At 47.5% G+C, this 27,672-nt stretch overlaps 1 protein-coding gene across 2 annotated transcripts in view; it reads right to left on the bottom strand.

The window, feature by feature from the left end:
• TBX4 (T-box transcription factor 4) overlaps nt 1–2,123 on the bottom strand; it is a 32,306-nt gene extending 30,183 nt beyond the window's left edge. For both annotated transcript variants that reach the window (XM_046674424.1, XM_046674425.1), the window contains exon 1: nt 1,503–2,123. The gene's annotated coding sequence lies outside the window, so the exon portion shown is untranslated. The remainder of the gene's footprint in view (nt 1–1,502) is intronic.
• Between the last annotated feature and the right edge of the window lie 25,549 nt (nt 2,124–27,672).

Below are 27,672 nucleotides of genomic sequence, written 5' to 3'. Positions count from 1 at the left end.
CATCATTATTAAATATGTTGTTGTTGCTTTCCTGTCACTGCTTCATCGTTCCAGGGCCTCCTGGCACATTAATAATACTATTAATAATATTTAGATAATTATTAAATAGTGTTCCATTAGGTTATGTTAATCTACCGTTTTTTAAGTTTTACTCTGTATCCCTAAAATGTTTCCATCGCTGGCTCCTCAGTCTCTGTACTTTGTCACAGTTTCAATAACTTATTTACCATAACTTGTAATATTATTGTTCTCAATACTCGTGTTAATTTTCTTCACAGCCTTATAGTACTTCTTGTTATTTTACCATTATTTGTTTTGTTTCTTCAGGTGTTCTTCATCACATCGTTACAATATCTTGTTACTTTGTCATTATTTGTAAAGTTAGCAATCTTAATTTGCTAGTTATTTTTCATCACGCCATTACTTCTTGTTAGTCTGTCATAATTTGTAATATTGCTGTAGCTCTTCTCTGGTTATTTTTCATCACATTGATACAATACTTCTTATTACTCTATCATTATTTATAATGTTGTTGGGACTAATAATACCTTGGTCATAAATTGTCATATTACTCCAGCAATTCTTGTTGCTGTCTTTATTTATATTACTATTGCTCATAAGATTTTGGTTAATATTTATTTTAATAATTCCCTATAGTATCAACAATAAATTACATGATAGCATTCTGTCAATACTGCTAACATTAGTATTTCCCTTAAAAGTATTTTCCATTGTTCACTTTTTTCCTACAGTTTTATCATCTTACACTATGACTATGTCTTATACTACTGCTATTGATTTTAATACAATGGTGCTTATCACATTGTTCCTATATTTGGAGTTACGTTGTCTACAATCCTTTTAAATTTCTGATTACAATTTTCACTTGGTTCTGAAAAGTCACTATTATTTTACTGTTTTAAAGTTCAAATACTCTATTAGTCCCGCCGCTTAGCCCTGTTTCCTTGGTAATTGTTCACATTTTGATAATTCTCAGTCATCAGCCATTATTTATCCATAATGCTTCTTGCTTTAATTTTGATGAGTCTGTTGCATCAAAGGCTCTGAAGTCCAGTGTTCCGTTCACACATATTTCTACAGCGATATTCGCCGCAAGTACCCGGGCCCTCTTCCTTGGCCTTTCTTATTCTGCAAACACCAATTTCAAGGCCACGCTCCGCCTGTCGCGGCTTAACCTCATTCCTCTGACGCTGGCGCTGTGGTTTCTATGCTCTTGGGTCCCTAGACCCAATTCGTCCAGTTACTCGGAGGAGAGGAGGGCTCGCGCCCCATCGCCCAGAGTGGGGCCGAGGCGGCAGAAGGATCTGAGGCACTTGGCGCCGCCCTCCTGCCGCCTTGACCGTCCCGAGGTTCTTACCCCGTCCCGTTACTCGCCCTCTTTCCAGCTCATCCTTCTCGACCCTGCAGCCTAAGCCTGGGCTCCCGGTGGCCCCTGTCCCGCACGCCCGGCTCACCGCCGTCCCCGCCGGAACCACACTCACCCTAACTGCGCTGCCGCATGCGGAGGCGCCTGCGGCCCGAGGTCCACTGCAGGCTCGGGTCCGAGGAGCACGGGACAGCCGGGGCTCCGACTCGGGCCCGCTGGGTCAGGGTCCCGCTGCCCGCCGCGCCCTCGGGGCCGGACACATCCCGGCTGTGGAGCGGGCCCTTGATCTCCGAGGCTTCACTTTGGGGCCTCAGCTCCCTCCTCTTCCCTCCCTCCCTCCGGGGCCGCCCCCCCCCCCCCCCCCCCGCGCTGACGTCGCCGCTGTCAATCAGTCCGCGCCCGCCGCCCCCCGGGGAGGGGGGTTCTAGGGTCCCCCGGCTCCTCAGGCCCAGGACCCCGAGCCCTGAGCTGGCCGCCCGCTCGCCCACCGCGCGGCCCGAGCCCTCCCCGCGGCCCTCGGGCCCCGCCGGCCGGGCTGGGCTGGGCGCCCCGCATGGTTTAGATTAGAGGGGCGGGAAGAGAAGGCGAGCGGCCTGGCCGCGCCGCGCGGCCCCCACCCGAGGCTCGACAACCAGGACGGCACGCCCGGAGCGCCGGAGCGGCGAGCACCCTGGGGCGCTCCAGGCCGGACCTGGCGGGGCCGGGGCCACCTCCTGACGGCGGCTCTCCAGCGGGCCCAGGCCGCGGGCTCCCGCCTGCACACACGAGCCTGCTCCCAGCCGAGCACGCACTTTATTCGTGAGCCCACTGGCGGGGACTCAGGCGCCCACGCGTCCGCAGCCCCGCGCTGGGTCTCGGCCATGCCCGCCACACATTCTCACACCTACACGCTCCGGCCCGCGCTCGCTCCTGCTATCGCCTGGGCCGGCCTCGTCTGGACCTCCGCTGCCCGGCCCCGCTCCTCCGGCCCGGCGGGCAGCGGCGCTGGACCAGGCCTGGCTCGCCTTGGAGCCGCCGGGCCGCGGAGGTCACGGGTGAGGGCAGGGAGGAGGCCCGGCGGCCGGGCCTGGAGCCGCGGCAGCGGGGAGGTGCTGGGCCGGCCTCTGCATCCGAGCAGAGGCCCAGGCTCCCAGGTGCCAGGGCCTGGCGGAGCCTCTTGGGGAAAGTGCGGCCAAGGACCAGGACTCCGCCAGCAGCTCCCCAAGATCCCAGAGAGCTGAAGAGGAGGCCCCCTGTCTGCTCCAGTCTAGGAAGCCGCTGGTCTAGGAAATGGCTCCGCTCTGGGCCAGCAGGCCTCTGTGCCTCAGAAAGTGAGGCCCTCTCAGCGGCCTAGACCTCCATGTGGCCTAGACCTCCCTGCCCAGCCTCTGACTCTCTTCTCCCTCTGTCTCCACTTACCCCTATTTCTCCATGTCTGTCTGTACCTGCCCACAGGACCCATGTGGACCTCAGCCCATGTGCAAGCCTCACAGCCTGTCACATGCCCAGAATACTGGGGCAAGGATAGGCCTGCCCACCCATCTGCAAAGGCTCCAGAGTCCTCTGTCAGTAGGGTTCCCAGATTAGCCCCTCAGTTCTCAGCATGGGTGTATCCCTTCCTCCACTAGTGTCCCCAACCTCTCCAATCAGTCTCTGGTCCTTTCCAGATTCTGACCTCAAAATCAGATTGAAGAGAAGAGGACAGGAAAATTCCTTCCCTGGATGGGTCTGTCCCTTCTCCAACGCTAGGAAATGGAAAGCCAGCATCAGTGCCTCCCTCATCCCCCTGCACTCAAAAGAGGAAGCAAAACACCAGCTCAGAAAAGCCAACTGCTGCTGTCAGGAGCCCGTAACCCAGCTCCACAACGGGCCCACTGCTCAGGAATCCCTATCACCCCCAGCAGTACCAGATCCTACTACCCCATCCTCCCTTCACAGCTTGTCTCATGGAGGCCCGAACCAGGAAGAGGAAGTGTGGTCTAAGAGGGGTGGAGAAGCTTAATCCTCCCCCAATCCTGCCTCCTCCTGGAGTGGAGAAAGGGAAGGCCCTGGTGTTTCAGGAGATGCCTGGGGAATCATGTTTCCTGTGTTAGGGAGAACTGGATGACATGCCTCAGTTTCTGCTCCCAAGTTCCCTCCCATACCCTCTCCAACAGTCTGTAGGGAAATCCCTTGCAAATAAGTAGTGTACAGACTAACCAACCAACTACTGTGTGGAATGGAGAACAGGAAAGGCAGTGAATCACCAGGTACCATGGGAAGACTAGAGTTAGACCAGACTCTGGAAAGAATTTGTTGACAGTCATTGGAGAAAGTTCATAATGAGACCATCTAGTGTAGCTCTTTAAAGAAACTAGAGTAGAGCCTTTCTACAAGTGCGAGCGAGGCTTTCTGGAGACTCCCAGGAAATAGTCCAAACCAGTATCGACTAGTTCATGATGATGTGGAAGGGACGGGCAAGGTTTTGGCGATGAAAAGGGGGCAAACCAGTAAGCGAGTAAGAGAAAAAGGGAGGTTATGTACATACATTCTCCGTTGCTAGAATGGAATACCTTATTTCATTCATTCTAAGACACATTTTTCCATTTGACATCTCTGAAATTGGGATGTATCTTAAAATCAATGGCATGTCGTAGTTAGATGTGTTTTTTCTTCTTAGTGGCACAGACAATAATAGTGTAGCTTACCATTGATGAAGTAGTGTATTTGCTGATAAGTGGCCTATGGAGAAAAGAAAAAGACCAATTCCCCCCCCCCCCCCCAAGTTGATTTGAGATGTTCAAAATACAAAAACTCTCCTCAACTAACTAAGCAAATAGTTGACCATAACCAAGTATCTATCACACCATCTTGGGTTGGACTAGGGGAAAGCCCTCAGGTTTGGTGTCAGACTAACCTTAGTTTTGAAACCCAGCTCTGAATCCCAGCTCACCGCTTACCAGCTGTGTGACCTTGGGCAAGTCCCTTAACACCTACATAAATGAGGCTAGTCACACAAACCTACTGGCTTATTGTGAGGTTTGGCTAAGTTAATGCATGTAAATGCCTGGCATGTGGTAGGTAGTTAATAAAGGTTAGTTCCCAAGTATTTTTAAAATTTATTTTATCCCACCTCTTTCCTAAAAAGACTTGGGTTTATAACCAAAATAAGCTAATAAAAATACAATAGAAAGACAAAATAGGATCAAGGAAAAAGGAGAAAGAATACCATCACTAAGTGTTGACAAAATTGTTATAACTGAGAGCAAAATCTGGCTTAGCAGCAGCAGGGGAAAACAGTAGCTCTCCACGTCAGACATGTGGAAGGGTAGGGGAACGAACTTTGTCCTGGCCCTAAATTTTAAAGTAGTTTTTCATGTAAATTTTTATCCTTATAACTGTACAGTGTCTTACCATTTACAAAATACTTTAACAGCTAGCATCTCACTTGATGCTGTATTAACTTCATTGTATGGATTCATTCATCCAAAGAATATTTTATCAAGTGCTCACTATGTGCCAGACACATCAACAAGAAGAAAGACCTATTAACCATTTTATTAGTTACTCAACTGATTGGCTGACCAGTTACTAACTGCAAATTCACTAATGAATAACCTGCAAACTTACTAATTCATCACCTAAATATTCAATCCCAAAGGGAGCAGGGGCTACAGGATAAGCTGGAGGATCCCAGCCAGTACAGTAAGATGGCTCACCCAGAGCCTAGGGTGGGTTTGGTTGAAGATGACTACTTGAGCTGGTGTCATCGTGTAGTGAAAAGCAATTACAATTTTTTTAAAAACCTAGGTTTTTGGAGCATTTAATAAATGTCAAGTCCCACCGCAGTCTAACTGAGTCAGAAACTCTGAGAAGAGAACCAAGTTTGATCCCATTGCCTGCTCTCCTAGTCTCCCTTGTAGCCAGGAATGGCCGTGTGATCCAGTGTTGGCCAGTGAGGCCTAAGCCGAAGACTGGAGGGGAGGAAGGTTGGGGGGAATTTTTTTGTTTTCTTGATAAAGGGCAAGACATAGCCTTCTTTTCCCCTGTGAATGAGATCCTTGGAGTTTTCGCCCTCTAGAGACCTGAGGCAAGAAGGATGAGGGCCAATATGCTAAGGGTATCAGAGCAAAAAGAGCGAGCTTGGGTTCCTCACAGCATCACTGAGCAGGTAAACCAGTGCCAGCCTGCTGCTTGTAATGTGAGAAAAATAAACCCTGTCCCTTTATATCACTGTTAGTCTGGGTCTCTGTTACTTACAGCCAAATACACTCCTGAGACACATGTGAAGATCCCAGCTCAGTGCTGAGTGAATCCTTAGGTACTCAATAATGAAGGATGCATGTCTGAGTGTCTGTGTATCTCCTTGTGCACAAGCACATACCTTCCCGTTCAAATTCTGGAAACAAAATCCCTCCACACTCCCTTCTCAGCCACGTTATTCTGTGTGTGCTGTGACCTAAGGCCTGGGATCCTTATTAAGCCCCTGAAAGGAAAAGGATGGGTGAGGCAGCAGAGAATTTACCTGTCCCCTGTGGCTTTATTGTTACCCGGTAGCCCCAAATCTTGGTTCCACACTCCCCAGCCCACATCCCATTGGGATTATCAAGCTCAGGACAACTGGGGTGGGGGCAGGAGTTGTAGCTCATTCTGGAAATTGGAGGATTGAGCAAGGGGGATGGGTAGTAGGGCGCAGCGGCTGCTGCAGGTGCTTCCCCTCATACCGCAGGTGCAGGTCTGCTCACCTGACCTCTCACCGTGGCCTCCCAGGCCTTCTCCCGCAAAGAGAATTAGGAAACTTCCAGTTAGAAGGAACTGAGGACTGGGCTGGCCTGATCCCTGACCTGGATGAGGCAGGCTGGTCTGATCCCCTCAGGACTGAGGGCAGAGGCAGTCAGTCACCAAGAGCGCAGTTGGAGCCCTCCTGTAACCCTCACTTGAGGCACTACAGAGAGAAGGAACCAATGATCAAACCTGAGTTTTGCAGTCAAGACCAGCAACCTAGACTTTCTGTCCCAGAGTCCTTATCTGTAGGTGGATTCTCTGCAGAAGCTCAGACTTTTTCCCCCATGACACTCCATGCTCCTGGACTGCCACTTCTTTGCATTTCCTCCAGTAAGATTTCTCCAAAATACACACTTATTTTACTGCCTGTCTGAGGAACGTGTATCTGCTAGGGTTGTGTTAGGTAAAAAAAATTCCTAAGTCAGAGAAATTGTTTAATTATCCAACCCCCTCTTCTCTCCTCTGCTTTCTCCTCTCCATTTTTCCTAAGCATGGATCATCTAAAACGGGCTTTTAATTTGCGTCCTCAAGGGTTTTTTTTTTTAAATGAGAGGCTAAAACAAATTAGAATTCAAGAATGAGAGAGTATGTGGGCTATCAGAAAGCCTTTGGAATTTGAACTAAAAAAACCTGAATTGGGGTCCTCAGCAGACTGTTCACAGAGAGACCTAGCACAGGATCAGCTTTAAGCCTGTTTCCTCATCTGTCAAATGAATTAGGAATAACAGCCTCCTCACAGGACAGGACGAAGGATGGAGTGACGTCCCCCAGGCAAAAGTGCTTCAAGGGCTCCCAGTAATAGCCAACATTTACTGAGCACCTACAAAGTGCCTGGCAGGATTCTAAGAGCTTTATGTGCATTCTCTCCTTTCAACCTTATCACACTATCAGGCGGGTACTATCACAATCCCCATTCCACAGACAAAGAAATTGGGTAATTTGCCCAAGGTCATACAACCAGGAAATGAAGTCAGGATTTGAACCCAATTAGTCTCGATCTTCAGCCCATGCTTTTAAACATACTGCTGTACGATCACTTAACTTAAGCTGGTTTCACTTGTTAAACAAGGATAACAATACCTCCCCCACAGGGTTGCTGCAAGAGTGTAAAATACTACCCGACACAGAGTAACACCAGTATCGTTATCGTAAATAGGACTTGCCCAAGATCTCACAGTGAGAACAGAGGTCAGGACCCATAAGACTCCAGAGCCCAAGATCTTGACCATTCTTCTTCTTCTTCTTCTTCTTTTTTTTTTTTTTTTTGAGGAAGATTAGCCTTGAGTTAACTACTGCCAGTCCTCCTCTTTTTTGCTGAGGAAGCCTGGCCCTGAGCTAACATCCGTGCCCATCTTCCTCTACTTTATATGTGGGACGCCTACCACAGCATGGCTTGTCAAGCAGTGCCATGTCCACACCCAGGATTCGAACTGGCAAACCCCAGGCCACTGAGAAGCAGAACATGCGAACTTAACCACTGCGCCACCCGGCCGGCCCTGATCTTGACTATTCCTATTGTTCATTTTCCAAAAAAATAAAGTACCCACCTAGAGACCAAAGACTTAATCATCTCTCTTTTCAGACTCCCCAAAGAGAGACATAGTATGTTCTTCATGGTCCTAAGAACATGATGCTCTGTCTCCCCCTGACCCCCATCAAACTGGCCACTGGAAGAGTCAGCAAGATCCATGCGAGTCATTCGCAGAAACATAACGGTGGTGGAATGAAGAACGTTGTATACACAGACCGCACTGCAAGCTTTTCATGTGCAAAGACGATGCTCATGGTCCTTTCTAGCTGGTAACACCATCTTGACCAAAAGAAGGCAAATGCTTGACTAACCCAGACACAAATGGGGATAAGGATAAATGTGCTTTCACCTGGAATAGAATCCTCTATAGGCCTGTTCCAAGATCCATAAGCTCCCTCTATCTATCTAACATTTGGGAAGTGCCTCCTACCATCTAGCTTCAACCCCTCTTGCTGCAGTTGGTCCTTTCTCTGTCTCTAAGGAATCAGAGGCAGGCTGGGGCTCAGTTCACTGGTCAGACCTCCGCAGTAAGAGTTTCCATTCCCTCATTCAGCCCTCGAAGCTGGGATGGAGCTGTCCAAAGAGTGCTGAGCCCAGGAATTATGCCAACACTGGCACTGAAAAGGGCACAGACCCCAGTCTGTGCCTTCCTGGGAGGCAGGCCGAGGCTGTGGCTCCTCAGAATTCAACAGATCCTAGAAGGGGAGGGCAGGAAGGAGTCCTCCGGCCCGACCCCCACGTCCCTGCGTTTTCTGACGTTTTTCCTTTGAACACGTTCCTTTATTTATTGGGCCTCATTTAACCTCAGCCATGTCCTCCTGGGATCATTTATTTGGTAACTGTCAGTCAGCCTGCTCTGGCATTAACCTTATAATCCTATTGATTTCCTCCGAGCTAGTTGGAGGTTTTCTCGACTTCTTCCTGGGCTGGTAGGGACTGATTCCCAGTTCTGGTCATTACGGAGGAAGAGGCCCCAGACTAGTGAGGACCTATCCGGAGGACCATATGGAGGTTCCTTGTTCCCACCTTGGCCCTTCCCAGGCTGCCAGAGACGGCTCCGTGGGGCCGCTTTGCTTGCTTAAGTGTGAGGTAAGGCGGCTGAGCACCCACCGCCACCGCCAGGAGCTCCCTGAATGGCTACTGACAACGTCCTTCAGCTCAAAGCCTCTGGGCTTCACCAATCACAGCTTCGCTTGGCCCGGAACCCCGCCCCCTTCCGCCATCTTGGATTCCGAAGGGGTAAAGCGCCCAATCACCGAGGGGGAAGCGGCTGAGGGCGGGGGGCCGAGTCCCCAGTTCGCGCCCACGTGGCCGCCGGGCCTGCGCCTTCCCGCCACCTGTGGCTGGAGCCTGGCCCCCGTTGAGCTGCAGCTGCGGCTCCCAGACACCACCCCAGCCCGTCGCCAGGGGATTAGTGTCCGTCTGTCGGTTGGGACAGCCTCAGTGGGGGTTGTCCCGGCGCAGACGAGGGCCTCCCCTTCGCCCTTCCTCAGGACCATTCTCCCAGAGTCCAGGTTGGGCAGGGGGAATTGTGTTGGGGGGTCCAACAGCCTGGGGTGCTGATCTCTCCCAGAGCTGAGGTGTGGGGTGATGGAAGTCCCCCTCCCCACCAAGCCTGAGCCACATGTGCTGGGAAGTTCATTTCCCCTTGTTTTGCAGAACGGGCTCAGAGATTGACCCCAAGAGTGACCCCAGTGTCAGGAGGCATTAATGATCTCCATACGGGCAATAAACAGGCAGACTGGCTGGCTTGGTGTGGAGGTGCCCTGGAATGGGGCCGCCTTATTAGCCTCACATTCGCTCATGGGTAGAGGCTTAATTAGCGAGGGCTCCCTCTTGCGTCTCCCCTCCCCCAAACATCCTTGAGCTCCATGGGAACATGGCTGGAGACACTGGAGCCTTCTGGCTGGTTCCTCTCCTCCTCGTGGGCCTCCTCGAGAGGCAGCCTCTTCAGGTGTCAGCTCAGCCATTTGTCCAACTCTAACAGGACTTCTAACTTGGTCCTGAGTTAAAGTCTCTTTTTCTTTTACAAGCTGCCAGAGGTTCAGTCCACACACTGAGTCAGCTCACTTTTTTGCCTACAAGAGCCAAGGAACAAGGAACAAGAAGGCCTTCCTCTTCTTTAACTTAAATCTCTCCCAACTATTTGAGTTGGAGCCCTATTTTCCCAAAGAGCAAAGAGAATAAATGGGTGGTTACCAGCATTTTGGAGGTGAGAGTGGGGAACAGTCTTTAGCAACAGTTCAGACTATTAAAAGCACAACTCGATTTACCACATCTCTCTCCAAATCCACTTCCATCAGGTTGGTTACTTGTACTAGGTGTGTGACGTAACCTTTTGGGCTTCAGTTTCCTTATCTGTGTAGTTCATTTAAGATTGACCAAACACTACTGGCTAGGTGCAGTGCTCAGCACAAGGGGAATGAAGCTGAGGAAAATTCAGGGCCTACTCTAGAGGGGCTCCCAATCTAGTTGGGGAGACAAACGTGTAAAGAAATGCAGTAAAAAACATGCTCGGGGCTACAATCTAAGTCCATATTGAGTGCGGTGAGCATATAAAAGAGGGAATAACCAACTCATCCTGCCTTGTTGAGAAAAGTTCCATGAGGAGATGACATCTGAGTCCATCTGTGAAAGATGAGTATGTATGGGATCTTGAGAGAGAGAGGATGTGAGAAGGGCATCCCAGGAGAAGAGAAGAAAAAGGCACAGAGGGCATGTTTGAGGAGCAGTGGGACCGCAGCGGTGGAAAACAAAGCTTTGTAGAAGGTTTAAGTTTGGGCAGGGCATTATAAACAATGTTACTAACTTTGTCTAGACAGCCATTGCAGTCTATTGAGCTCCGTAGAGACAGCGCCAGGGCAAGTGAGAGGCAGACAGGGACTGGGCGACTCTGAGCCTCACTGAGGAAAAATAATTAAACATGGGCAAAGGAGGTACAAAGAAGCCGAGAGGCAAAATGTCATCATATGCTCAGCTCCCAGAGCTATTCCAGCCTCCATCATTTCTGAGCCTAGATCTTCAGCCTTTCCTTCAAGTTAGTGAGTTGCTGTCTCTTCCAATAAATCTCTCTGCTTAAGCCAAATAGGTATGTTTCAACAGCTTTGACAACAGAACCCTATCTGGTCCTGATGATATTAAGTGAGAGAAGAGGCAGTGGGTGTTGACAGAGATAAATTTAGTTTTAGTGATGATGAGACTGCAGTTGAAAATACAGGCGCTGATGATTTGGAACACACCAATGTGTGGTAGGGGTTCATACTGATATTTGACGAGGCCACTAAGGGAGAATTCATAGAAAGAGAAAAGAAGGAGACCAAGAAGAAAATCTGGAGGGTGTGGAAAAGAAGAAAGCAGCAAAGCAACCCAAGAAGAAGCCACTACAGGGTTGACCAAGAGGAAATGCAGTCCTGGTAGAAGAAGGAGAACTTTGCCAGAGCAAGGGAGAGGTCAATAATGTAAAATACTAGCAAGAATGTTGAGGAGGAGAATGTAAATGATTGGGGGAGGGGGACAATTAAAGGTCACTGGGGACATTAGGAAGAGCAGATTGAGTGCAGGGGCGAGAATAGTCTACCTACTTCTCAGACTGTTAGAAGATCAAATGAGCTGGCTATGGTAAATTGGGAGGGCCACCAAATGGGAGAGGCTCACACTCTGATTTTCCTGGGCTTCTGGAAAGAGCAATAGTTCTTGCCTCCTTTACCATCCCTTCCCTCTCAAGGATATTGACTAAAATTTGCCAGCAAATCCCTACACCCCACTGGAGCCCTCACCCACCCAGAGGTCTGTCCTGGGGCCTTCTGTCTCAGACTCATTTAGGAGCTCAGGACCCCAGCTTGAAAGGCTGAAGACCACCCTGCGATCGTCCTGGATTCCTGTGGTGGACTCTCCTTCACAGCCTGCCCTTCCCATCCCACTGTCACTGGCGTCCAAACTCACCCAACTCATCACCTGACATTAAAGCTCTCCAAGGTTTAACACCAAACCCTCTTCTACCACAGTCCCACTTCTCAGAAACCAAAGTCCCCTGCACACAGCTTCCTCACAATGGCCTTCACAGCCCCGTTTCTGCACCTTTGTTCACATGGCCCCCCCCCTGCTCCGGTTTGATTTCCTGCCTACACTCACACTTTACAGTTTCTGAAGCATCTCCACATACCTGAGCTCATAACAGCCCTGAGGAGTAGGAAAGGACACAGGTGGTTATCACACTCATTTTACAAATGAGGAAACTGAGGCTCAGGGAAGTAATGGGACTTTCCCAAGGTCACACAACTAGGAAGTGACCTCTGCAGACTTCTGGAGTCTTATGGCTTCCAGATGCCATGCCCATAATCATGAAGCTTAGTGCAGTTGTTGCCTCCTTGCCAGCATGGGGCAAGCTATTGGCTGCATGCAATTTGATCCAGAAGAGTTTGGAGGGCAGTACGGTGCAGTGGTTAAGAACTTGACCTCTGGATCCATATGGCTTGGGTATAACCTTGGGCAATTTAGTCCCGCTGAGCCTCAGTTTCCTCATCTGTAAAATGAGCAAAATATTCTCGTTTACTTCCTCAGATCATTAAATATTTGGGAAGCATTTAGAACACTACAAAGTAAATAGATTTACTTGAAAGCATATCAGTGAACCCAGTGATTTAGGCAAAATGACACCTGGTTGAAAAGGACTAGACGCAATTCCTTGTCATCTGTGGAGTTGTGCTGCGTATAATATCCTCCTTGTAGAGAATCTGCCCATTGCAGCAGGGTGCAAAGGAAACAAAAGAGATCACTACTGCTAACATTTTGCCAGGTTCCCTTCTTTTCTTTTAAAAAAAATATTTTAAATTAGAAAATAAAATCGATCTTGAAAAGAAAAGTCGGTCATCAATTTTTCAGCTGAGAGTCATTTTGATGAACAACTGAGCACCCTTTGTGCATATTTAATCATTGGTGTCCAGTTTTTATAACTTTTCAGTGTTTTCTTTATTCTTCCTAATGAATATTTAGTCCATCATTTGTGCTCTTGACCACTTGTAAGAGAAAAGATTTGGAACTATAGAAATGTTACTTAATTAAATTATGGCCACTTACCAAACTGTGTGTATCGTGTGATCCAAGTTTTATAAAAAATTAATTATATCTCTGCGGGGATCCATAGCAAGTAGTGACCAGTAATTGTCTCAGAGACAGTAGAATTGTGAGCATGCCTCTTTGTTCTTTCTTAGCTTATGTTTTTCTTTGGCTTGTCTATAAATTTTTCTGTAATGAGTATGTGTTGCTATTTTAATAAGAAAAATAGAAATAGGAACAGTAATGATAAATAATAACTAACCTTAAACATTTACCATATGCCAGTGTGCTTAATGCTTGATATAAATTCCCTTCCTGAATGCGACAACATAACATAGACACTATTATTTACTTTTTTAAATAAACTTTTTATTTCAGAATAAATTTATAGAACAGTTGCAAAGATGGTACATAGATTTCCCATGCAGTTTACATACAGTTTCTCCCATTATTATCTTACAATAATATGGAGTATTTGTCACAAATGATGGACAAATATTGGTACAATATTAGTAACTAAAGTCCATTCATACTTTATTCAGATTTCCTTAGTTTTTACTTAATGTCCTTTTTCTGCTATAGGATCCCCTCCAGGATATCACATTACATTTAGTTGTCATGTCTCCTTAGGCTCCTCTTGGCTGTGACAGTTTCTCCAGCTTTCCTTGTTTTTGATGACCTTGCGGAGGAGTTTTAAGAAGTCTTGTCAGGTATTTTGCAGAATGTCCCTTGATGGGGGTTTGTCTGATGTTTTTCTCGTGATTAGACTGGGGTTATGGGTTTTGGGGAGGAATGCCTCGTAGGTGAAGTGCCCTTCTCATCACCTCCTTTCAAAGGTATGTATTATCATGAAGATGAATAATAGCCCGAAGGCCACACTGCGGTAAATAGGAGTCTCTTTCTAACTTCTGGGCAGCAAGTATGACCACTAGACTCCATTGTCTCCTCTAAGAAATGTATACACACACATACATACCTATACATGGGTATGTTTTTAGGAATTCAGGAGTTTGGATAGATTTTGCCCTACTTACAGAATTTTTCTAATTTCTCTTAATCCATAATCTTTGGCTATGGTTTCCTTTTCATGCCTCTGTGTGTGTGTGTGTGTGTGTGTGTGTGTGTGTGTGTGAACATCTAGTTTGTTCCCACAATCCTTGTTCTTAGATATTTAGTTTTGTTCCAATAAATGCCTTATTGTTGGACATTTCAGTTATTCCAAATTTTTGCTAATATACACAAAATAGAGAAGAAAGAATTCGCTACAAAAGAATTAGAAATTAAAAAGTAGATTTAAAAACACCTTGAAAAAAGATGGACAGAAATGCTTAAAGACATGTAAAGATTACAAAACCACTTCACAAAGAACTAAAAATGTGAATACTTTCAAAACAGCTGCCGTGGAGGTAAGTGTTGATCACTTCCAAGGCTGCCCTGCTGAAAGGCCAGCTTTGGGCCAACTACAGGCACCCTCTGCCCCAGCGCATCTCTCCCAGCACTAAGCTCCTGCTGCACGCACGCCTGGGTGCACTTCCGGGCTCCTGCACAGGCTGTACAGCTCCTGCTCCCTCTGCCTGAGAGCTACAAGAGAAAGCAGCATCCTCACAGGAAACTTCCACTTGCTGCCCAGCACCGTGCTGCTGACGGTTTCCCTATCCTAATCATCCCCGCTGTTTGCAGTCCCACAGGCTACACACTCGGTTCTCTCTGCCCATTGTTACCCTCCCCACACCTGCCAATTGCCTGAGTAACTCCTATGTCCACACACACCTCGGGTGCACCATGTTTGGTAGTGCCCTGACATTTGTGCTTTCCAAAACCCTGTCACATCCTTCATCTCCCCTGACCCTTGCAACAGTCCTGTGAGCAAGGCAAGGACGAGAACTTGCGCCCAGAGGAGGAACTGAGGAACTGAGGTTGAGTTACCAGGTCAGAAGCAGAGTCAGGCAGAGCTAGAACCCCAGGGTCTCCCTCTGAATCCACTGCTCTTTCCTACCTTCCTGCTGCAGCTGGTCTCTGCTTTGGACACTCTTCCATGGGACATACTGACGCAAGACCTTGCCTGCTTCTTGCTGTATTAGAGTTGGTGCCGGGGCACCTCTTCAAAGGCAATTGTCTCCTTGCATCTGCCAACGAAAGAGGAAGCAGCAGAGAGCTGAGGGGTCCTAAGCCTCTCCCCTCTGACAACAGCATCAAGGCCAGGACTAAAGTAGGTAGGACGAAAAACCAATGCTGTAGCCAACACCCCGGAGTCCGCAGGTACAGCACCAGAGAGCCTAGACTAGAGTTTCTCCACCTCAGCACTGTTCACACTTTGGGCTGGATAACTCTGTTGTGGGGCTGCCCTGTGCACTGTAGGATGTTCAGCAGCATCCCAGACCTCTACCCACCTGAGACCAGTAGCATCCCCACTCCAGCTTAACATTTGGAAAACCAAAAATGTCTCCAAACATTGCCTAATGTCCCTTGGGAGTCAAAATTGCCCCCGTTTAGAACCACTGGCTGAGATCTTTCAGGACAGTGTCTGCCTTATTTGCATTCTTTCCCAGAAATATAATTTATTCAATATGTAGCCAACAGTGACTTGATTTGTATACCATTAAAGGACTTTTCCCGTCTATCAATCCACAAGTATTTTATCAAGCATGATGTCCTGATTTGGGACTTTAAAATATGATCCTCATGGCATGTTCTCAGAGAGAGGGCCGTTATCCTCTTCTAGGGGGAGGGAGAGCAGCTAAGACCTGAACTCCTGCCCTCTGCCCGAAGTCCTGGAATCCTGGAGAGGAACCCGGCCAGCTTTGGGACGGGGTCTCGCTGCTGACCCTGAGCTGCTGGTTGATCTCTGCCTGTGATACAGACCTTTTCTGAATGTCGTGTCTCCACTGCCACCACACGTCCTCCTAGTGTCCTGGGGCTTTGCCCATGAAAACCAAACGGCTGCTTGCAGAGTGGAGAGAGCTCATAGATATGGTGACTGCATCTGTCTCCCTGTGGCCTGAGTGAGCAAAGGACAGAATTTCCCTCCACCCACCCTCACACCCACCTTCATACAACATTCAGCATGGGGAATGTGTTCACTAGGTTTACTAGGTTACCACTGAGTTCTCAGGCCAGAGGAGCAGAAACACTGTCAAATCAAAGCACTGATGTGTTCGGTCCAAGTTGCAGAACCGCTTAATAAAACCTTTACCTTCCTGAAAGATGGTGGGATTAGGAAAGCAGGAGCTGCTTTTCTGTTTTTCCCAGGATGCACCAAAAGGTCAGGAGCTTCTGAAGGGAAAGAGAGTTAACTAGACAGGAAACTTCTGGGAACATTCTGGCAAACAGGGTGTGAGGCTCTAGGAATGGAGGGAAAGAAAGAGCTGGTGGATTCTCATTGGTCAGGGGCAGGTGGTGGATGGGCGACTCTTCCCACTCCCTTCCAGTTCGAAGTCCTCTGACTGGCTTTGGACAGGGATTCCCACCCATGCCTGAAATGGAGATCCAGTCAAGCCCTTTCTCTAGTGTTACCTGATCTGCACATTTACCTGGGGCACTTGTTAAAAATAAGGGTTCCTAGGCTCTTAGGTGATTCTGACTCAGTAGGTCAGGGACAGAGCTCAGATGTTTTTCATACTTGTAACAAGCACCTCAGGCAAGTGTGGAAACACTGAGGAAGCAAATTCATAATCTTTGCCCTAGGCGGCGTATGCTTTTCATCCAGCTCCTCTCTCTCTCTCTGAGAACTTGGTAACTCTGTTCCCACCCTGGGCCTCCTGAGGGCACAAACTGCTTATCAACCCCCCACTGCCAACAGACTCCTGCACTGAGTAGGTGCACAATACATATTTGTGGACTAAATCAGTTCTCAAATAGATGTCTCTGCATGAAAGGTGTATATCGTATTGTTAAGTAGAGGATGCAGGATTTAGGGTCCACAGCTTCACAGAATTCTCCTTTTAATCAACTTTATTGGGGTATGATTTATATACCATAAACTGCACCCATTTAAAGTATCAGTTGGATGCGTTCTGGCAAATGTGTACATCTGTGCAACCATGACCATAATCAAGATACAGAATATTTCCATCACCCCCAATAGTCCTCTCCTGTCCCTTTGCAGTCAATCCCCCGTCCACCCCAGCCCCAGGCAACTTCTGGTCTTCTTTCTGTCACTATAGATTAATTTGCATGCTCTAGAATTACCTGTAAATTATACGGTATCCTTTTGTGTCCGGCTTCTTTCATTTAGCATAATGATTTTGAGGTTTACCCATATTGGTGAGTAGAGCTGTCCTTTTTATTGCTGACTAGTATTCCCTTCTATCGATATTACCAACATTTGCTCACTCATTAACCTGTTGATGGGCATTTAGGTTGTTTCCAGATTTGGCTATTGTAAATAGAACCTCTGTCAACATTTGTGTACAAGTCTTTGTGTGGACATATGTTTTCGTTTCTCATGGAATTTTCTAGGACTGGGGTAGAGGTAGCCAGGAGTGGGGACATCAGAAAAACCCCTCCCTCATCTATGTCAATAAACATTTATTAGGATGATGAAGCGCCAAGCCTGCACTACAGGCTAAGAAAGCCAGGACAAAGAGGGCTCTCATGACCTTTCGGTGTGGTCAGCATCGTGGCAGAAGTGCCCTCTGTGAAGCGGGCCAGCCCTGCCAGGGAGGCCAAGAGGGCCTCAAAAATCTTCAGACCACATTCCACCAAGAAGGCTTCATTTGGTATGCAGATGTGTGCGGGAAAGTTTTTAATGGCTCAGAGGGAAAGACTTTTTAACTAAATTATCATATTTTTTTTTCCACTTAACACCAAGGTAAATTTCCCTGAGTGATGGGAGTTTCCACTGGGAGAAGAGAGAAATGCGGGCCTGTGGACAGACCCTTGCAGGGAGAGTGACCCTGGACACGGCCTCCTTGCAATTGGAGAGAAAGGTGTGTTCGTTTCCCAGGGCTGCCCTGACAAATGATCACAAACTTGGTGCCTTAAACAACAGACATTTATGCCCTGACAGTTCTGCAGACCGGAGTCTGGAATCAAGGTGCCGTAGAGCGCTCTGGTGGTTCCAGGAGTTCTTCGGCTTGTGGCAACACGACTTTACTCTCTGCTTCAGTCTTCACGTGGCCGTCTTGCTGTGTGTGTCTGTCTTTGTGTCCTTTTTCTTACGAGGACACCAGCCATAAGATTTAGGGCCCACCCTAAATTCAGGATGATGCCACCTTGAGATCCTTAACTGATTACGTCTGCAAAGACCCTACTCAAAGGCACATCCACAGGTATCAGGGGTTAGGACTTGGCTATATGTTTTGGGGGAGATACAATCCAGCTCACTATAGAAGGTGAACTACCATAAGTTTAAAAAGCTCTGGCCCAGAAGTTAATAGTAGTGAAGTTATCCTGCTTCAAATTATCCCATTTAATCCTCTCAGCAATTCTGAGGTAGATGAGATCATTAGCTCCAATTGACAAAAGGGGAAACCGTGGTACCAGGAGCTTCACTAACATGTCCCAGGTGGCACAGCCAACAAATAAGCACTCCAGCCCCAGAACCACTGAATCGTTTTCCCCGCAGCAGGTGTTGAGAAGTGCGTTCCCATGCAGGCTCTGCCCCCTGAGGTTCCCGGAGGGCTGGGACATCTTTCTCCTTTCAGGGCCTGGGGTGGGAAGGACCTCTCAGAGCCCAGGCCCGTGGGCTTGGGAAGGAGGCAGAGGTCGAGAGTGAATCTGCTGCCCAGCTGGCTCTAACCACGAGTCCTGTTCAACCTTTGCGTTTAGGGCCGCCATTGATGCAGAAGGACCAGGCAGGAGTGAAGACAGAATCTTGGGAATAGAAGCTGAGGCAACATCTCAGTTTTGAAAAATGCATCTCAAGAGTGGGGCAGGAGGCCCAGCATCCAAGGAGCAGCAGGAGAAAGGGTGCTCAGGGTGAGGCCGACCTGCAGCTGGGGGCGGTGGAGTCAAATTCTGATGGCAGCTCAAGTGACCAGATAAGAGGAAAAGGGGAAGCAATGGATAGGGGGTCCTCTCCCAGTTCAGTTGGTCCTCCTTCCTCCAGCCTGAAGGATTTGTTCTCCCCATTCTTTCTTAGTTAATCCATCTACTTTCTTCAGGTAATCAATTTTGATACCTACCCATTGCCCAGATCAACCCAAGGAAAGCTGAGGCCTGTTCCAGTGTATAGATGGCTGGTCAGCAGTGGTCTGCAAGCAGTTTAGAAATGCAGCCAGCACAGATTCATTACTAGGCATGTTAGCATAAGAGTCAATATATATATATTTTTTGGTGAGGAAGATTGTCACTGAGCTAACATCTGTGCCAATCTTCCTCTATTTTATGTGGGACACCACCACAGCATGGCTTGATGAGCGGTGCTAGGTCTGCACCCAAATCTGAACCTGCAAACCCTGGGCCACCAAAGTGGAGCACACGAACTGAACCACTGCACCACCAGGCCAGCCCCAGAGTCAATATTTTTTTTTATTTATTTATTTTTATTGCAGTCATAATAGCTGATAACATACTGAGATTTCAGTTGTACATTACTGTTTGTCATACACCATGTAAGTATGCCCCTTCACCCCTTGTGCCCACCCTCCACCCCCTTTCCCCCAGTGACCACTAATTTATTCTCCTTGTCCATAAGTTTGTTTATATTCCATTTATTAGTGAAGTCATATGGTGTTTGTCTTTCTGTGTCTGGCTTATTTCGCTTAACGTGATGCCCTCAAGCTTTCATCCATGTGGTTGCAAATGGGATGATTTTGTCTTTTTTTATGGCTGAGCAGTATTCCATTGTACATAATCTATACTACATCTTCTTTATCCAATCATCAGTTGATGGGCACTTGTGTTGCTTATGTGTCTTGGCTGTTGTGAATACTGCTGCAATGAACATAGGGGTGCGTATGTTACTTTGGATTGTTGATTTCAAGTTGTTTGGGTAGATACCCAGTAGTGGGATAGCTGAGTCATATGGTAGTTTTAGTTTTAGTTTTTTGAGGAATCTCCATACTGTTTTCCATAGTGACTGCACCAGTTTGCATTCCCACCAGCAGTGTATGAGGGTTCCCTTCTCTCCACACCCTCTCCAACATTTGTTATTTTTAGTCTTAGTGATTATAGCCATTTTAACAGGCATAAGGTGATATCTTAGTGTAGTTTTGATTTGCATTTGGGATTATTATCTTTATCTGAAAAAAACTGAAGCTCAAACAAGTTAAGGCCTACCTGACTCTAGAGGGTTCACTCTTATCCATATACATTAGTTGTTCTTGAATAGTGGAAATCTCCATATTGTTTTCCATGTGGCTGCACCAGTTTGCATTCCCAACAGCAGTGTAGGTGGGTTCCCTTTTCTCCATATCCTCTCAAACATTTGTTATTTCTTGTCTTGTTCATCATAGCCATTCTGATGAGTGTGAGGTGATACCTCATTGCAGTTTAAAAAATTTTTTTAATTGTGTTAAAACATACATAACATAAATTTTACCATTTCAATAATTTTTCATTGTGCAGTTCAGTGGCATTAAGTATTGTTGTTACATATTACATTGTTGTGCAACCATCAGCAATATCTATTTCCAAAGCATTTGCATCACCCTAAACAGACACTCTGTACCTATTAAGCAGTAACTCCTCATTTCCCCCTTCTCAGCCCCTGGTAATCTCTAGTCTGCTTTCTTTCTCTAAGAATTTGCCTATTCTAGATAGTCTATATAAATGGAATCATATAATATTTGTCCTTTTGTGTCTAGCTTATTTCACTTAGTGTAATGTCTTCAAGTTTTACTCATCTTGTAGCAGATATAACTTCATTCCTTTTTATGGCTAAATAGTATTCTCTTATAAGTATATACCATAATTTATTTATCCATTCATCTGTTGATGGACACTTGGGTTGTGTCCACCTTTTGACTGCTGTGAATAATGCTGCAATAAACATTGGTGTAGAAGTCTCTGAGTCCCTGTTTTCAGTTCTTAGGGTATATACCTAGGAGTGGGATAGCTAGGTCATATGGTAATTCTGTGTTTACCTTTTTGAGGAACTGCCAAACTGTTTACCACAGCTGCACCATTTCAGATTCCCAACAGGATGTGCAAGACTTCCAGTTTCTCCACATCCTTGCCAACACTTGGTTTTATTTGTTTTGTTTTTTGTTTTGTTTCGTTTTGTTTGGTTTGGTGAGGAAGATTAGCCCTGAGCTAACATCCATGGCAATCTCTCTCCACTTTATGCGTGGGTCACTGCCACAGCATGGCTGACGAATGGTGTAGGTCTGCACCCAGCATCTGAACCCAGGCCACTGAAGCGGAGCACGCTGAACCTAACCACTATGCCACGGGGCCACCCCTGTTTCATTTTGTTTTTTAATTCTAGCTATCCTAGTGGATGTGAAGTGGTATCCAATTACAGTTTTGATTTGCATTCCACTAATGACTAATAATATTAAGCATCTTTTCACATGCTTATTGGCTATCTGTATATCTTCTTTGGAGAAATGTGTATCCAAAGTTATTTGCCCAGTTTTTAATTGGGTTGTTTGTCTCTCTGCTGTTGAGTTGTAGAAGTTCTTTTTATATTCTGGATATTAAATCCTTATTATACAAGTGATTTGCAAATATGTTTTTCCATTCTGTTGGTTGTTTTTTCACTTTCTTCATAGTGTCTTTTGATGCACAAAAGTATTTAATTTTGTGAAGTCCAGTTTATCTATTTTTCTTCTTTTGTCACTTGTGTTTGGTGTCTTATTTAAGAAACCATTGCCAAGTCTAAGATAATGAAGATTTTCCCCTATGATTTCTTCTAAGAATTTTATCGTTTTAGCTCTCAAATTTAGGTTTTTTAACCATTTTGAGTAATCTATGTTGTAAGGTAAAAGTCTAACTTCATTTTTTTGTACCTGGATATCCAATTTTCCCAGCACCATTTGTTGAAAGACTATCTTTTCCCCATTAAATGGTCTTGGCACCTTTGTGGAAAATCAATTGATCATAGTTGTGGAAATTTATTTCTGGGCTCTCAGGTCTATTCCATTGATCTACATGTCTGGCCTAATGCCAATACCACACTGTTTTGATTATGGTAGTTTTGTAGTATGTATGAAATTGGGAAATATGAGTCTTGTTCTTCTTTTTTAAGGTTGTTTTGGCTATTTAGGTTCCTTGACCTTCTCTGTGAATTTTTAAATGGGTTTTTCTATTTCTGCAAAAAATGTCGGCTCATCACTTTTGATTAAAAAAAAAATCAGTGTCACCTATCCACAATGGAGAGAGGATCTGGCTAACAGTAAACTCCATTGAGCCAACTCGAGCCAACAGTGCTTTGTGGCTGCCAAAAGGTAAGTGGTGTTGGGCTCTATTTAAACCAATGCAGGAGGAGAGGGGCCCCTGTCTCCTGTGCTCTCCCTAGCGAGGCCCACAATTTTCTAAGGGGCTCTTGAGACCATAGATGATATCCCCAGGGAAAGAATAATATATATAGTAAATAAAACTTGTTAGTTGAGGAAATTGGGGAGATGACTGGGTGGGGCTGGAGGAAAGGGATACATGATAACTTTCAAATATTTGGATGGCCCCACCCTCTACCCAACCTTTCTCTTTCCTCTCCTATTTATAGAGCAAAAGCTTCCCTACAGAAGAATGAAAACAAATGTTCACAAGCCAGCTCAAACTGCCCTTTTTTTTTTAACTATTGGTGATGTTTCTAACCATTAGGCCAGTCCATATCTGGAACAAGCTGCCTACCTTGGAAGTGGTGAGTTTCCTGTCATGGACAGTGTCCAAACAGAGGCCAGGAATAGATTACTGATTCACTATGGCAACAGGAGTCAATGACCTCAGAGAGTCTTTCAATCACGGAGAAGGCCTTTCGAAGATCTTGTCTGAGAGCATGGCCACCCCCTCCTCCCAGGGCATCCTCTGTGCCGGTTGCTGCAAAGGGTACTGAGAATGACATGGCTGCCAATAGGAGTCTATTTCTTCAAATGGTGTTTTATTACCACTTTAAAGGGAGGCAAGGTGATGTTCTGGGAACAACTGACAGACGTAGGTTTGAATCCCAGCCATGTCTCCAGCTATATGGCCCTGGCAAGTTGCCTAACCTCTCCAAGCCTCAGTTTCCTAATCTGTACAAAGGGAAAGTTATACCAACTATAGCTGGCACATGTGATCTTTCTGCTCCTCCCCAGTTCTGGTGGCACCACCTACCACAGCTCCTCCCCGTCCTCTTACTGCAGGGGTGGGTATATGACCTGGCCTGACCAATTATGGTGTCCACGGAGTAGACATATGACTCTCATAGAAGCCAGTTAGAGCCTCCCCAGGTAGTTTGCTCTACGCACAGAGAGCAGGCCTCTCTTCCCCTGGGATCAAGGGCTCTAAAGGCCACCTGGGCCTTGGCTGCCTTCAGCATCTTTCCTGCTGCGTGGGGACAATGTGCCTGAGAGATGAGCCAGTACAAAGGGGAGTCAGGTTAAGAGCTGGAGTTAATGAGAGACAGCCTAGACTAATCTGACTCCCTGGATCCAGCTATTCCTAAAGTCCACTCCAGCTTTTATCAATTATGTGAGCAATCATTCCCTTTTTGGTTTAAGCTAATTTGAGTTGGCCTTCTGTCTGTTGGGACCCAAAGAGCCTGACCAGTATATCTTTCTGCAGGGCAGTTGTGTGGATTAGAAGAAATCATATTGTGAAGTACCTGGCACATAGCAGGCATTTTGTGAGAGACCAGCAAGCCCAGTTTTCTGGTGTAACTATAACAGACAACAGTGGCAGATGGGAGTGGGTTGTTTGTACGGGTGCATGAGAGGAGTGAGCACGTGATCCCAGCTAGGCCAATCAGAGTGTCACCCAGGTTGTTCTGAAGGGATAGGCAGACTAACTTCCTTTCCTCTTGGGCCACTAAGCTGGATTTCTGTAACCCACAGCTGCCCACAGCTGAGCTCCCTGTCCCGTGAAGACGCCCATCTGTGGTAGGAGAGGATGACACCAACATACAAATAAAAGAAATGAGAGAGAAGGCAGAGAGTGAGGGAGCCTGGGGACATTTGTGCCCCTGGCCCTCAGCAGTCTGAAGGCCAGCTGCCCCCTCCCCTGACCTTCTAGGTACCACATGACCGGATGAACTGCTCTTTCTGTTCAGCTTGAGCTGGATTTCTGTCCCTTGCCACTGAAAGATTCCTGACTAATGTGCCTAGAGGCCGGCTGAGGTGAAGCCATAAAAGACTCACTGGGTCGGCTCGGCAGCTGGGACCGTCTGTCCCTCATTCCTGGCATGGGAAAGGCCAATAGCCTTTCCTCTCAAGCAGCTTTCACATCCGGTGTCCGGCAGAACGAGTCCTGGAGGGGGACAGACAGGGCTGATGCAGGGCACGGATGTCGCAGTGGAACACCCTCTCTGTCACCTTTCAAATCTCTTGACTAAAGTGTTGCCCTGTCTATAAACAGCGTCTTATCCAAAAGGTGGGCCCATTGTCCCATGTTCTACTCTGTGTGCCCAGCACAGCACCCTTCATGTCTTCATCATGTGTTACTCAACAAACATTTAGTGAATAGATGTTTGTGCCAGGCACATTCTAGAAGCAACGTGCAAAATGAACAAAACAAAGCTCACATTCTAGTGAGGGGAGACAATAAACAAAATAAGTAAAATATGCATAGCATGTCAGATGTTAATAACACCACTAACAAAAACCAGTGAGCAGGAGGAAGAGAGTGGGGAGTGTGAAGGTGGGTTACCATTGTACATAGGATGGCCAAGGATGGCCTCTCCAAGAAAGAAGTCGGGGAGCCAGGGGGAGCATGCCTGGCATTTTCGAGGAATGGCAAGGAATTGCTAGTGGGAATGTAAAATGGTACAGCCACTTTGGAAAACAGTTTGGAGGTTCCTCAAAAAGTGAAACAGGGGCCAGCCCAGTGACGCAGCGGTTAAGTGCGCACGTTCTGCTTCGGCGGCCCGGGGTTCACCGGTTCAGATCCCGGGTGTAGACGTGGCACCACTTGGCATAAGCCACGCTGTGGCAGGCATCCCACATATAAAGTAGAGGAACATGGGCACGGATGTTAGCTCAGGGCCAGTCTTCCTCAGCAAAAAGAGGAGGATTGGCAGCAGTTAGCTCAGAACTAATCTTCCTCAAAAAAAAAAAAAAGTGAAACAGTTATCATTTGACCCAGCAATTCCACTCCAAGGCATAGACCCAAGAGAAATGAGAACATATGTCTGCACAAAAGCTTGTACATGAATGTCCATAGCAATATTATTCATAATAGCCAAGAAGTGGAAACAACTCAAATTTCCATCAACTGTTGAATGAATAAACAAAATGTGGTCTATCCATACAATGGAGTATTATTCAGGAATATAAAAGAATAACAGTACTGATACTTGCTACAACATGGATGAGCCTTAAAAATAGTATGGTAAGTAAAAGAAGCCGGCCAGAAAAAAACACGTGTTGTATGCTTCTATTTATAGCAAATGTCCAGAATAGGCAAATCCATAGAGACAGAAGGTAGACTAGTGGGTGCCAAGGGCTGGGGGCAGGAACAATGACTGCTAATGGGTCAGGGTTTCTTTTTGGGGTGATGAAAATGTTCTGGAATTAGATAGCAGTGATGGTTGCACAACCTTGTGAATATACTAAAAACCACTGATGTGTACACTTTTGAAGGATGAATTTTATGGTATGTGAATTATATCTCAATATTTAAAAGGAAAAAGCAAACAAAGAGACCAGTGCCTCCGCGAGAGTGAGGCAGTGTGCCGGGCACACAGCAGTGTAGAAGTTGCTCGGTACACATTTGTTGAAGTGATGTGAAAGTGAAAATAGTTAACCCCTTCCTAGTCTCTGCCTTTTCACTGGTGGGAAGAGACCTCTGGCTCCCAAAGTGGGAGAGCAGCTCCCTCAAGTGTGGCTGGTTCTGGTGTCTGAACTGGTGAGGATTCTCATCCCAATCCCTCCTCCGTCAGGGGAAAGACGGATGAGCTCTGGGGAGGAGGGGGCACCTGCACCAAGGAAAAAACAAGTGGCTTTGAAGAAACAATTCAAAGCTCCATGTTCTGCTTCCCTGAGTCCATCCTTCACATTGTCCCACTTGTGAACCTGCTTGGGGCTCTCTGAACCTCAGTTTTCCCGCCTGTCAATGGGAGAGAAAGGAAATTATCACTCATCCTTAGCCCAGGGTTGATGGAGGTAGAGGGGTCAGCGCCTTTTTGTGGTGGGAAGGAGACTTCTGAGCTTCTGAAATGATGCCCTGGGACCCAGGCCAGAGTCTGATCCCCAGGTGCTGACGGCAGCTCCAAGCATGGCACCTGCGGGGGGGAACACAGTAAGTGAAATGGGCCCTCACCCAGCACAGCTCCAAAGGAGGGAGCCCTGGGAAGCGTTAAGTCTCCACCGGCGAGGTGGGAAAGTGGGGAAGGTTTGGAAAACAGGGCACTGTGCAGAAAGACAGGTGCCTGGGGAGCCCTGGGCATTTAGGAGGGCAGTGTGCAGGGCCATGGGAAGAGTCCTGAGGGCAAGCCACACCAACGCCACAAACCAGCCAGAGACTCGGGTTCACCAGCAGCCGCTCCCTGCGTCCATGTGAGAAGGGCAAGTTCAGCAAGCAGTTCAGCTTCTCTCCTGAAGATGGCACTGTGCTGGGGGGAGGGGCACCATGGGGGGGGGGGGTGACTGGGGACCACTGTGGGAGGCATTGAGGGGGCCCTGTTGGGAGCAGAGAAGCATCAAATGTAGTCTACTCCTGGGCCCTCAAGGGAGGACAAAGGGCACAACAATTTGTGGTAAAACACATTGGCTCCTTAAACCTCCCGACAACCTGGGGGGCGGGGGAGTATTCTCATTCCCATTCCACAGGTGAGGAAACCAGCTCTGCTCAGAGAGGTGGAGTTACTTGCCCAAGGGGACCCAGCTGAGAGGTAGCAGAGCCAATCGAAAGTCAGGTCTGTCTGACCCCACAGTCCAAGCTCTTCCCACTCTGTTCCCCTGGAAAACGGAGCCAGGGAAAGAACTGAAAACTGCCCCCAGCAGGGCACACAGGGAGCCACCTGGGTTCCCAGCCCCATCACAGGGTTTGGCTCCACTAATTATCCCTGAGGTGGTGGTTAAGGAGGAGATGGGGCATGGCGGGGTGGGGAGGGCATAGGGATGGCACCAGGACCCCCAGGGGAGGCTGGACTAGTCCCAGGCCCTGGCCCCACAATGTGGCCAGACAAGCTGCAGGTTTGGGATTTGAGCTCCAAGGAGGGCCTCTAAGGAGCCAGTTCCTCTCCTCCCACAGTCTCCTAGCCACCTCTGCCCTCCTGGACCTGCCTTCAGGGCCTTCTGCTCAGAGCTGCTTGCCCAGAGCAGAGCTCACACCTTTTTCTGAGCTCCCCCCTTCTCCACCGGTATCCTGCCCCTGGGCCTTTGGAATGCTCCGCCCATCTTTTCTGGGCACCTCTCTGTGAAGTCTTCCTCATCTTCTGGCAGCATTCTCGTATGTGCAGTAAGCACCTCCTCTGTACCAGAAGCCTGAACCCAGCCCAAATCTCTGACCCAGCGAACCAGGTCCAGTAGAGAGGGACATACTAGGACTGCAGGAGGCTAGGATTGGAGGAAGGAGGAGCCAGATACAGAATGATGAAGTAAAGGACCTTTGACTGGAGCCTTGGAAAGTAATGAAGCATTTAGAGAGACAGGACAGGAGGGGCAAAAGGGCATTCCCGACAGAAGGAATGTGGGGTTTATCCTGTCTTGGAGGATGAACAGCTGAGAGCCCTTTATTCCCACTTCCCTCTGGACCTGCCATGTTCTATCTCATGTTTATCTGTGGGCAGCCTGAGAGAGGGGACTAGGCCAGGCTTCTCTGGGACACCGCAAAACCCCAAGACAAGGACACTTGATGCTCATGGGGCCAAGACCAGAAACAGAGGCGCAGCTGGGATTTGAACTTGGGTCTCCCCGTCTGCACAAAGTCCGTG

Source organism: Equus quagga, chromosome 11, assembly GCF_021613505.1.
Source record: "Equus quagga isolate Etosha38 chromosome 11, UCLA_HA_Equagga_1.0, whole genome shotgun sequence".
In the NCBI taxonomy this organism is placed as follows: domain Eukaryota; kingdom Metazoa; phylum Chordata; class Mammalia; order Perissodactyla; family Equidae; genus Equus; species Equus quagga.
The sequence above is the reverse complement of the archived record's forward strand: the minus strand, read 5'-3'. Positions and strand labels throughout refer to the sequence as shown.